Raw genomic sequence first — 13972 nt, 5'->3', positions numbered from 1 at the left:
TTGGAGATCGCTATAACAAACAGATTTGGAGATCAGTGTAACAAACCGATTTGGAGATCACTTTAACAAACCGATTCGGTGTTCACTGAAACAAACCGATTTGGAGATCGCTGTAACAAACCGATTTGGAGATCACTGTAACAAACCGATTTGGGGATCACTGTAAGAAACCGATTTGGAGGTCACTGTAATAAACCGATTTGAGGATCACTGTAACAAACCGATTTGGAGATCACTGTAACAAACCGATTTGAGGATCACTGTAACAAACCGATTTGGAGGTCACTGTAACAAACCGATTTGGAGATCACTGTAACAAACCGATTTGGGGATCACTGTAACAAACCGAATTGGAGCTCACTGTAACAAAACTGATTTGGGGATCACTGTAACTAACCGATTTGGGGGCTCACTGTAACAAAACGATTTGGAGATCACTGTAACAAACCGATTTGGGGATCACTGTAACAAACCGATGTGGGGCTCACTGTACCAAATTGATTTGGAGATCACTGTAAAAACCGATTTCGGGATCACTGTAACAAACAGATTTGGAGATCTCTGTAAGAAACAGATTTGGAGATCACTTGTAACAAGCCGATTTGGAGATCGCTGTAACAAACCAATTTAGGGATCACTGTAACTAACCGATATGGAGCTCACTGTAACAAAACTGATTTGGGGATCACACTAACTAACCGATTTGGGGGCTCACTGTAACAAGCCGATTTGGAGATCGCTGTAACAAACCAATTTGGGGATCACTGTAACTAACCGATATGGAGCTCACTGTAACAAACCGATTTGGGGGCTAACGGTAACAAATCGATTTGGAGATCACTGTAACAAACCGATTTGGGGATGACGGTAACAAACCGATTTGAGGCTCACTGTAACCAACCGATTTGGAGATCACTGTAAAAAAACGGTTTGGAGATCACTGTAACAAACAGATTTGGAGATCAGTGTAACAAACCGATTTGGAGATCACTTTAACAAACCGATTCGGTGTTCACTGAAACAAACCGATTTGGAGATTGCTGTAACAAACCGATTTGGAGATCACTGTAACAAACCGATTTGGGGATCACTGTAACAAACCAATTTGGGGATCACTGTAACAAATCGATTTGGGGGTTCACTGTAACAAACCGATTTGGGGATCACTGTAACAAACCGATTTGGAGCTCACTGTAACAAAATTGATTTGGGGATCACTGTAACTAACCGATTTGGGGGCTCACTGTAACAAAGCGATTTGGAGATCACTGTAACAAACCGATTTGGGGATTACTATAACAAACCAATTTGGGGATCACTGTAACAAACCGATTTGGAGATCACTGTAACAAACCGATTTGAGGATCACTGTAACAAACCGATTTGGAGATCACTGTAACAAACCGATTTGGAGATCACTGTAACAAACCGATTTCGGAGATTACTGCAACAAACCGATTTGGGGGCTCACTATAACAAACCGATTTGGGGACACTATAACAAACCAATTTGGGGATCACTGTAACAAACCGAATTGGAGATCACTGTAACAAACCGATTTGAGAATCACTGTAACAAACCGATTTGGGGATCACTGTAACAAACCGATTTGGGGATCACTATAACAAACCAATTTGGAGATCACTGTAACAAACCGATTTGAGGATCACTGTAACAAACCGATTTGAGGATCACTGTAGCAAACCGATTTGGAGATCACTGTAACAAACCGAATTGGAGATCACTGTAACGAACCGATTTGGGGCTTCACTGTAACAAACCGATGTGGGGCTCACTGTACCAAATTGATTTGGAGATCACTGTAAAAACCGATTTCGGGATCACTGTAACAAACAGATTTGGAGATCTCTGTAAGAAACAGATTTGGAGATCACTGTAACAAGCCGATTTGGAGATCGCTGTAACAAACCATTTTGGGGATCACTGTAACTAACCGATATGGAGCTCACTGTAACAAACCGATTTGGGGGCTAACGGTAACAAATCGATTTGGAGATCACTGTAACAAACCGATTTGGGGCTCACTGTAACAAACTGTTTTGAGGCTCACTGTAACCAACCGATTTGGAGATCACTGTAAAAAAACGGTTTGGAGATCGCTATAACAAACAGATTTGGAGATCAGTGTAACAAACCGATTTGGAGATCACTTTAACAAACCGATTCGGTGTTCACTGAAACAAACCGATTTGGAGATCGCTGTAACAAACCGATTTGGAGATCACTGTAACAAACCGATTTGGGGATCACTGTAAGAAACCGATTTGGAGGTCACTGTAATAAACCGATTTGAGGATCACTGTAACAAACCGATTTGGAGATCACTGTAACAAACCGATTTGAGGATCACTGTAACAAACCGATTTGGAGGTCACTGTAACAAACCGATTTGGAGATCACTGTAACAAACCGATTTGGGGATCACTGTAACAAACCGAATTGGAGCTCACTGTAACAAAACTGATTTGGGGATCACTGTAACTAACCGATTTGGGGGCTCACTGTAACAAAACGATTTGGAGATCAGTGTAACAAACCGATTTGGAGATCACTTTAACAAACCGATTCGGTGTTCACTGAAACAAACCGATTTGGAGATCGCTGTAACAAACCGATTTGGAGATCACTGTAACAAACCGATTTGGGGATCACTGTAAGAAACCGATTTGGAGGTCACTGTAATAAACCGATTTGAGGATCACTGTAACAAACCGATTTGGAGATCACTGTAACAAACCGATTTGAGGATCACTGTAACAAACCGATTTGGAGGTCACTGTAACAAACCGATTTGGAGATCACTGTAACAAACCGATTTGGGGATCACTGTAACAAACCGAATTGGAGCTCACTGTAACAAAACTGATTTGGGGATCACTGTAACTAACCGATTTGGGGGCTCACTGTAACAAAACGATTTGGAGATCACTGTAACAAACCGATTTGGGGATCACTGTAACAAACCGATGTGGGGCTCACTGTACCAAATTGATTTGGAGATCACTGTAAAAACCGATTTCGGGATCACTGTAACAAACAGATTTGGAGATCTCTGTAAGAAACAGATTTGGAGATCACTTGTAACAAGCCGATTTGGAGATCGCTGTAACAAACCAATTTGGGGATCACTGTAACTAACCGATATGGAGCTCACTGTAACAAAACTGATTTGGGGATCACACTAACTAACCGATTTGGGGGCTCACTGTAACAAGCCGATTTGGAGATCGCTGTAACAAACCAATTTGGGGATCACTGTAACTAACCGATATGGAGCTCACTGTAACAAACCGATTTGGGGGCTAACGGTAACAAATCGATTTGGAGATCACTGTAACAAACCGATTTGGGGATGACGGTAACAAACCGATTTGAGGCTCACTGTAACCAACCGATTTGGAGATCACTGTAAAAAAACGGTTTGGAGATCACTGTAACAAACAGATTTGGAGATCAGTGTAACAAACCGATTTGGAGATCACTTTAACAAACCGATTCGGTGTTCACTGAAACAAACCGATTTGGAGATTGCTGTAACAAACCGATTTGGAGATCACTGTAACAAACCGATTTGGGGATCACTGTAACAAACCAATTTGGGGATCACTGTAACAAATCGATTTGGGGGTTCACTGTAACAAACCGATTTGGGGATCACTGTAACAAACCGATTTGGAGCTCACTGTAACAAAATTGATTTGGGGATCACTGTAACTAACCGATTTGGGGGCTCACTGTAACAAAGCGATTTGGAGATCACTGTAACAAACCGATTTGGGGATTACTATAACAAACCAATTTGGGGATCACTGTAACAAACCGATTTGGAGATCACTGTAACAAACCGATTTGAGGATCACTGTAACAAACCGATTTGGAGATCACTGTAACAAACCGATTTGGAGATCACTGTAACAAACCGATTTCGGAGATTACTGCAACAAACCGATTTGGGGGCTCACTATAACAAACCGATTTGGGGACACTATAACAAACCAATTTGGGGATCACTGTAACAAACCGAATTGGAGATCACTGTAACAAACCGATTTGAGAATCACTGTAACAAACCGATTTGGAGATCACTGTAACAAACCGATTTCAGGATCACTGTAACAAACCGATTTGGGGGTTCACTGTAACAAACCGATTTGGGGCTCACTGTAAGAAATTGATTTGGAGATCACTGTAACAAAACTGATTTGGGGATCACTGTAACTAACCGATTTGGGGGCTCACTGTAACAAAGCGATTTGGAGATCACTGTAACAAACCGATTTGGGGATTACTATAACAAACCAATTTGGGGATCACTGTAACAAACCAATTTGGGGATCACTGTAACAAACCGATTTGGGGATCACTATAACAAACCAATTTGGAGATCACTGTAACAAACCGATTTGAGGATCACTGTAACAAACCGATTTGAGGATCACTGTAGCAAACCGATTTGGAGATCACTGTAACAAACCGAATTGGAGATCACTGTAACGAACCGATTTGGGGCTTCACTGTAACAAACCGATGTGGGGCTCACTGTACCAAATTGATTTGGAGATCACTGTAAAAACCGATTTCGGGATCACTGTAACAAACAGATTTGGAGATCTCTGTATGAAACAGATTTGGAGATCACTGTAACAAGCCGATTTGGAGATCGCTGTAACAAACCAATTTGGGGATCACTGTAACTAACCGATATGGAGCTCACTGTAACAAACCGATTTGGGGGCTAACGGTAACAAATCGATTTGGAGATCACTGTAACAAACCGATTTGGGGCTCACTGTAACAAACTGTTTTGAGGCTCACTGTAACCAACCGATTTGGAGATCACTGTAAAAAAACGGTTTGGAGATCGCTATAACAAACAGATTTGGAGATCAGTGTAACAAACCGATTTGGAGATCACTTTTAACAAACCGATTCGGTGTTCACTGAAACAAACCGATTTGGAGATCGCTGTAACAAACCGATTTGGAGATCACTGTAACAAACCGATTTGGGGATCACTGTAAGAAACCGATTTGGAGGTCACTGTAATAAACCGATTTGAGGATCACTGTAACAAACCGATTTGGAGATCACTGTAACAAACCGATTTGAGGATCACTGTAACAAACCGATTTGGAGGTCACTGTAACAAACCGATTTGGAGATCACTGTAACAAACCGATTTGGGGATCACTGTAACAAACCGAATTGGAGCTCACTGTAACAAAACTGATTTGGGGATCACTGTAACTAACCGATTTGGGGGCTCACTGTAACAAAACGATTTGGAGATCACTGTAACAAACCGATTTGGGGATCACTGTAACAAACCGATGTGGGGCTCACTGTACCAAATTGATTTGGAGATCACTGTAAAAACCGATTTCGGGATCTCTGTAACAAACAGATTTGGAGATCTCTGTAAGAAACAGATTTGGAGATCACTGTAACAAGCCGATTTGGAGATCGCTGTAACAAACCAATTTGGGGATCACTGTAACTAACCGATATGGAGCTCACTGTAACAAAACTGATTTGGGGATCACACTAACTAACCGATTTGGGGGCTCACTGTAACAAGCCGATTTGGAGATCGCTGTAACAAACCAATTTGGGGATCACAGTAACTAACCGATATGGAGCTCACTGTAACAAACCGATTTGGGGGCTAACGGTAACAAATCGATTTGGAGATCACTGTAACAAACCGATTTGGGGATGACGGTAACAAACCGATTTGAGGCTCACTGTAACCAACCGATTTGGAGATCACTGTAAAAAAACGGTTTGGAGATCACTGTAACAAACAGATTTGGAGATCAGTGTAACAAACCGATTTGGAGATCACTTTAACAAACCGATTCGGTGTTCACTGAAACAAACCGATTTGGAGATCGCTGTAACAAACCGATTTGGAGATCACTGTAACAAACCGATTTGGGGATCACTGTAACAAACCAATTTGGGGATCACTGTAACAAATCGATTTGGGGGTTCACTGTAACAAACCGATTTGGGGATCAATGTAAAAAACTGATTTGGGGGCTCAGTGTAACAAACCGATTTGGGGCTCACTGTAACAAACCGATTTGGAGATCACTGTAACCATCAGATTTGGATATCACAGTAACAAACCGATTTGGTGCTCACTGTAACAAACCGATTTGGGGATCACTGTAACAAACCGATTAGATCACTGTAACAAACCGATTTGGGGAGCACTGTAACAAACAGATTTGGAGATCACTGTAACAAACCGATTTGGGGCTCACTGTAACAAACTGGTTTGGGGATTACTGTAACAAACCGATTAGATCACTATAACTAACCGATTTGGGGACCACTGCAACAAACCGATTTGAGGATCACTGTAACCAACCGATTTGGAGGTCACTGTAACAAACCGATTTGGAGATCACTGTAACAAACCGATTTGGGGCTCACTGTAACAAACTGGTTTGGGGATTACTGGAACAAACCGATTAGATTACTATAACTAACCGATTTGGGGACCACTGCAACAAACCGATTTGAGGGTCACTGTAACCAACCGATTTGGAGATCACAGTAACAAACCGATTTGGAGATCACTGTAACAAACTGATTTGGGTGCTCACTGTAACAAACCGATTTGGGGCTAACTGTAACAAACCGATTTGGAGATCACAGTAAAAAACCGATTTGGATATCACTGTAACCATCAGATTTGGAGATCACAGTAACAGACCGATTTGGAGATCACAGTAACAAACCGATTTGGGGGATCACTGTAACAAACAAATTTGGGGGCTCACTGTAACAATCCGATTTGGGGCTCACTGTAACAAATCAATTTTGGGGGCTCACTGTAACAAACCGATTTGGGGATCACTCTAACAAACAGATTTCAGGATCACTGTAACAAACCGATTTGGGGATCACTGTAACAAACCGATTTGGACAGCACTGTAACAAACCGATTTGCAGCTCACTGTAACAAACCGATTTGGGGCTGACTGCAAGAAACCGATTTGGAGATCACAGTAAAAAACCGATTTCGGGATCACTGTAACAAACAGATTTGGAGATCACTGTAACAAATCGATTTGGGGTTCACTGTAACAAACCGATTTGGGGGCTCACTGTAAGAAACCGATTTGTACAGCACTGTAGCAAACTGTTTTGAGGATCACTGTAACGATCCGATTTGGAGATCACTGTAACAAACCGATCTGGTGATCACTGAAACAAACCGGTTTAGAGATCACTGTAGCAAACTGATTTGGGGGCTCGCTGTAACAAACCGATTTGGGGGCTAACTGTAACAAACCGATTTGGGGGATGACTGTAACAAACCGATTTGGAGATCACTGTAACAAACCGATTTGGAGATCATTGTACCAAACCGATTTGGGGATTACTGTAACAAACCGATTTGAGGCTCACTGTAACCAAACGATTTGTAGATCACTGTAACAAACCGGTTTGGAGATCACTGTAGCAAACTGATTTGGGGGCTCGCTGTAACAAACAGATTTGGGTGCTCACTGTAACAAACCGATTTGGAGCTCACTGTAACAAACCGATTTGGTGCTCACTGTAACAAACCGATTTGGAGATCACAGTAAAAAACCGATTTCGGGATCAATGTAACAAACAGATTTGGAGATCACTGTAACAAACCGATTTGGGGGCTCACTGTAACAAACCGATTTGGTGCTCACTGTAACAAACCTACTTGCGTATCACTGTAACAAACCGATTTCGAGATAACTCTAACATAACGATTTGGAGATCACTGTAACAAACCGATTTGGAGATCAATGTAAAAAATTGATTTGGGGCTCACTGTAACAAACCGATTTGGGGCTCACTGTAACAAACCGATTTGGAGATCACTGTAAACATCAGATTTGGATATCACAGTAACAAACCGATTTGGTGCTCACTGTAACAAACCGATTTGGGGATCACTGTAACAAACCGATTAGATCACTGTAACAAACCGATTTGGGGAGCACTGTAACAAACAGATTTGGAGATCACTGTAACAAACCGATTTGGAGATCACTGTAACAAACTGATTTGGGGGCTCACTGTAACAAACCGATTTGGGGCTAACTGTAACAAACCGATTTGGAGATCACAGTAAAAAACCGATTTGGATATCACTGTAACCATCAGATTTGGAGATCACAGTAACAGACCGATTTGGAGATCACAGTAACAAACCGATTTGGGGGATCACTGTAACAAACCGATTTGGTGATCACTGTAACAATCAGATTTGGAGATCACTGTAACAATCCGATTTGGGGATCACTGTAACAAACCGATTTGGGGATCACTATAACAAAACACTTTGGAGATCACTGTAACAAATCGATTTGGGGGTTCACTGTAACAAACCGATTTGGGGATCACTGTAACAAACCGATTTGGAGCTCACTGTAACAAAACCGATTTGAGGATCACTGTAAGAAACCGATTTGGAGGTCACTGTAACAAACCGATTTGAGGATCACTGTAACAAACCGATTTGGAGATCACTGTAACAAACCGATTTGAGGATCACTGTAACAAACCGATTTGGAGGTCACTGTAACAAACCGATTTGGAGATCACTGTAACAAACCGATTTGGGGATCACTGTAACAAACCGAATTGGAGCTCACTGTAACAAAACTGATTTGGGGATCACTGTAACTAACCGATTTGGGGGCTCACTGTAACAAAACGATTTGGAGATCACTGTAACAAACCGATTTGGGGATCACTGTAACAAACCGATGTCGGGCTCACTGTACCAAATTGATTTGGAGATCACTGTAAAAACCGATTTCGGGATCACTGTAACAAACAGATTTGGAGATCTCTGTAAGAAACAGATTTGGAGATCACTGTAACAAGCCGATTTGGAGATCGCTGTAACAAACCAATTTGGGGATCACTGTAACTAAGCGATATGGAGCTCACTGTAACAAAACTGATTTGGGGATCACACTAACTAACCGATTTGGGGGCTCACTGTAACAAGCCGATTTGGAGATCGCTGTAACAAACCAATTTGGGGATCACTGTAACTAACCGATATGGAGCTCACTGTAACAAACCGATTTGGGGGTTAACGGTAACAAATCGATTTGGAGATCACTGTAACAAACCGATTTGGGGATGACGGTAACAAACCGATTTGAGGCTCACTGTAACCAACCGATTTGGAGATCACTGTAAAAAAACGGTTTGGAGATCACTGTAACAAACAGATTTGGAGATCAGTGTAACAAACCGATTTGGAGATCACTTTAACAAACCGATTCGGTGTTCACTGAAACAAACCGATTTGGAGATCGCTGTAACAAACCGATTTGGAGATCACTGTAACAAACCGATTTGGGGATCACTGTAACAAACCAATTTGGGGATCACTGTAACAAATCGATTTGGGGGTTCACTGTAACAAACCGATTTGGGGATCACTGTAACAAACCGATTTGGAGCTCACTGTAACAAAATTGATTTGGGGATCACTGTAGCTAACCGATTTGGGGGCTCACTGTAACAAAGCGATTTGGAGATCACTGTAACAAACCGATTTGGGGATTACTATAACAAACCAATTTGGGGATCACTGTAACAAACCGATTTGGAGATCACTGTAACAAACCGATTTGAGGATCACTGTAACAAACCGATTTGGAGATCACTGTAACAAACGGATTTGGAGATCACTGTAACAAACCGATTTCGGAGATTACTGCAACAAACCGATTTGGGGGCTCACTATAACAAACCGATTTGGGGACACTATAACAAACCAATTTGGGGATCACTGTAACAAACCGAATTGGAGATCACTGTAACAAACCGATTTGAGGATCACTGTAACAAACCGATTTGGAGATCACTGTAACAAACCGATTTCAGGATCACTGTAACAAACCGATTTGGGGGTTCACTGTAACAAACCGATTTGGGGCTCACTGTAACAAATTGATTTGGAGATCACTGTAACAAAACTGATTTGGGGATCACTGTAACTAACCGATTTGGGGGCTCACTGTAACAAAGCGATTTGGAGATCACTGTAACAAACCGATTTGGGGATTACTATAACAAACCAATTTGGGGATCACTGTAACAAACCGATTTGGAGATCACTGTAACAAACCGATTTGAGGATCACTGTAACAAACCGATTTGGAGATCACTGTAACAAACCGATTTGGAGATCACTGTAACAAACCCATTTGGGGGATTACTGCAACAAACCGATTTGGGGGCTCACAATAACAAACCGATTTGGGGTCACTATAACAATCCAATTTGGGGATCACTGTAACAAACCGAATTGGAGATCACTGTAACAAACCGATTTGAGGATCACTGTAACAAACCGATTTGGGGATCACTGTAACAAACCGAATTGGAGCTCACTGTAACAAAACTGATTTGGGGATCACTGTAACTAACCGATTTGGGGGCTCACTGTAACAAAACGATTTGGAGATCACTGTAACAAACCGAATTGGGGATCACTGTAACAAACCAATTTGGGGATCACTGTAACAAACCGATTTGGGGATCACTATAACAAACCACTTTGGAGATCACTGTAACAAATCGATTTGGGGGTTCACTGTAACAAACCGATTTGGGGATCACTGTAACAAACCGATTTGGAGCTCACTGTAACAAAACTGATTTGGGGATCACTGTAACTAACCGATTTGGGGGCTCACTGTAACAAAGCGATTTGGAGATCACTGTAACAAACCGATTTGGGGATTAGTATAACAAACCAATTTGGGGGATTACTGCAACAAACCGATTTGGGGGCTCACTATAACAAACCGATTTGGGGTCACTATAACAAACCAATTTGGGGATCACTGTAACAAACCGAATTGGAGATCACTGTAACAAACCGATTTGAGGATCACTGTAACAAACCGATTTGGAGATCACTGTAACAAACCGATTTGAGGATCACTGTAACAAACCGATTTGGAGGTCACTGTAACAAACCGATTTGGAGATCACTGTAACAAATCGATTTGGGGATCACTGTAACAAACCGAATTGGAGCTCACTGTAACAAAACAGATTTGGGGATCACTGTAACTAACCGATTTGGGGGCTCACTGTAACAAAACGATTTGGAGATCACTGTAACAAACCGATTTGGGGATCACTGTAACAAACCAATTTGGGGATCACTGTAACAAACCGATTTGGGGATCACTATAACAAACCAATTTGGAGATCACTGTAACAAACCGATTTGAGGATCACTGTAACAAACCGATTTGAGGATCACTGTAGCAAACCGATTTGGAGATCACTGTAACAAACCGAATTGGAGATCACTGTAACGAACCGATTTGGGGCTTCACTGTAACAAACCGATGTGGGGCTCACTGTACCAAATTGATTTGGAGATCACTGTAAAAACCGATTTCGGGATCACTGTAACAAACAGATTTGGAGATCTCTGTAAGAAACAGATTTGGAGATCACTGTAACAAGCCGATTTGGAGATCGCTGTAACAAACCATTTTGGGGATCACTGTAACTAACCGATATGGAGCTCCCTGTAACAAACCGATTTGGGGGCTAACGGTAACAAATCGATTTGGAGATCACTGTAACAAACCGATTTGGGGCTCACTGTAACAAACTGTTTTGAGGCTCACTGTAACCAACCGATTTGGAGATCACTGTAAAAAAACGGTTTGGAGATCGCTATAACAAACAGATTTGGAGATCAGTGTAACAAACCGATTTGGAGATCACTTTAACAAACCGATTCGGTGTTCACTGAAACAAACCGATTTGGAGATCGCTGTAACAAACCGATTTGGAGATCACTGTAACAAACCGATTTGGGGATCACTGTAAGAAACCGATTTGGAGGTCACTGTAACAAACCGATTTGAGGATCACTGTAACAAACCGATTTGGAGATCACTGTAACAAACCGATTTGAGGATCACTGTAACAAACCGATTTGGAGGTCACTGTAACAAACCGATTTGGAGATCACTGTAACAAACCGATTTGGGGATCACTGTAACAAACCGAATTGGAGCTCACTGTAACAAAACTGATTTGGGGATCACTGTAACTAACCGATTTGGGGGCTCACTGTAACAAAACGATTTGGAGATCACTGTAACAAACCGATTTGGGGATCACTGTAACAAACCGATGTGGGGCTCACTGTACCAAATTGATTTGGAGATCACTGTAAAAACCGATTTCGGGATCTCTGTAACAAACAGATTTGGAGATCTCTGTAAGAAACAGATTTGGAGATCACTGTAACAAGCCGATTTGGAGATCGCTGTAACAAACCAATTTGGGGATCACTGTAACTAACCGATATGGAGCTCACTGTAACAAAACTGATTTGGGGATCACACTAACTAACCGATTTGGGGGCTCACTGTAACAAGCCGATTTGGAGATCGCTGTAACAAACCAATTTGGGGATCACTGTAACTAACCGATATGGAGCTCACTGTAACAAACCGATTTGGGGGCTAACGGTAACAAATCGATTTGGAGATCACTGTAACAAACCGATTTGGGGATGACGGTAACAAACCGATTTGAGGCTCACTGTAACCAACCGATTTGGAGATCACTGTAAAAAAACGGTTTGGAGATCACTGTAACAAACAGATTTGGAGATCAGTGTAACAAACCGATTTGGAGATCACTTTAACAAACCGATTCGGTGTTCACTGAAACAAACCGATTTGGAGATCGCTGTAACAAACCGATTTGGAGATCACTGTAACAAACCGATTTGGGGATCACTGTAACAAACCAATTTGGGGATCACTGTAACAAATCGATTTGGGGGTTCACTGTAACAAACCGATTTGGGGATCACTGTAACAAACCGATTTGGAGCTCACTGTAACAAAATTGATTTGGGGATCACTGTAACTAACCGATTTGGGGGCTCACTGTAACAAAGCGATTTGGAGATCACTGTAACAAACCGATTTGGGGATTACTATAACAAACCAATTTGGGGATCACTGTAACAAACCGATTTGGAGATCACTGTAACAAACCGATTTGAGGATCACTGTAACAAACCGATTTGGAGATCACTGTAACAAACCGATTTGGAGATCACTGTAACAAACCGATTTCGGAGATTACTGCAACAAACCGATTTGGGGGCTCACTATAACAAACCGATTTGGGGACACTATAACAAACCGATTTGGAGATCACTGTAACAAACCGATTTGAGGATCACTGTAACAAACCGATTTGGAGATCACTGTAACAAACCGATTTGGAGATCACTGTAACAAACCCATTTGGGGGATTACTGCAACAAACCGATTTGGGGGCTCACAATAACAAACCGATTTGGGGTCAGTATAACAAACCAATTTGGGGATCACTGTAACAAACCGAATTGGAGATCACTGTAACAAACCGATTTGAGGATCACTGTAACAAACCGATTTGGGGATCACTGTAACAAACCGAATTGGAGCTCACTGTAACAAAACTGATTTGGGGATCACTGTAACTAACCGATTTGGGGGCTCACTGTAACAAAACGATTTGGAGATCACTGTAACAAACCGAATTGGGGATCACTGTAACAAACCAATTTGGGGATCACTGTAACAAACCGATTTGGGGATCACTATAACAAACCACTTTGGAGATCACTGTAACAAATCGATTTGGGGGTTCACTGTAACAAACCGATTTGGGGATCACTGTAACAAACCGATTTGGAGCTCACTGTAACAAAACTGATTTGGGGATCACTGTAACTAACCGATTTGGGGGCTCACTGTAACAAAGCGATTTGGAGATCACTGTAACAAACCGATTTGGGGAATACTATAACAAACCAATTTGGGGATCACTGTAACAAACCGATTTGGAGATCACTGTAACAAACCGATTTGAGGATCACTGTAACAAACCGATT

The sequence above is a fragment of the Hypanus sabinus genome, chromosome 6, assembly GCF_030144855.1.
Source record: "Hypanus sabinus isolate sHypSab1 chromosome 6, sHypSab1.hap1, whole genome shotgun sequence".
Lineage (NCBI taxonomy): Eukaryota > Metazoa > Chordata > Chondrichthyes > Myliobatiformes > Dasyatidae > Hypanus > Hypanus sabinus.
The sequence above is the reverse complement of the archived record's forward strand: the minus strand, read 5'-3'. Positions refer to the sequence as shown.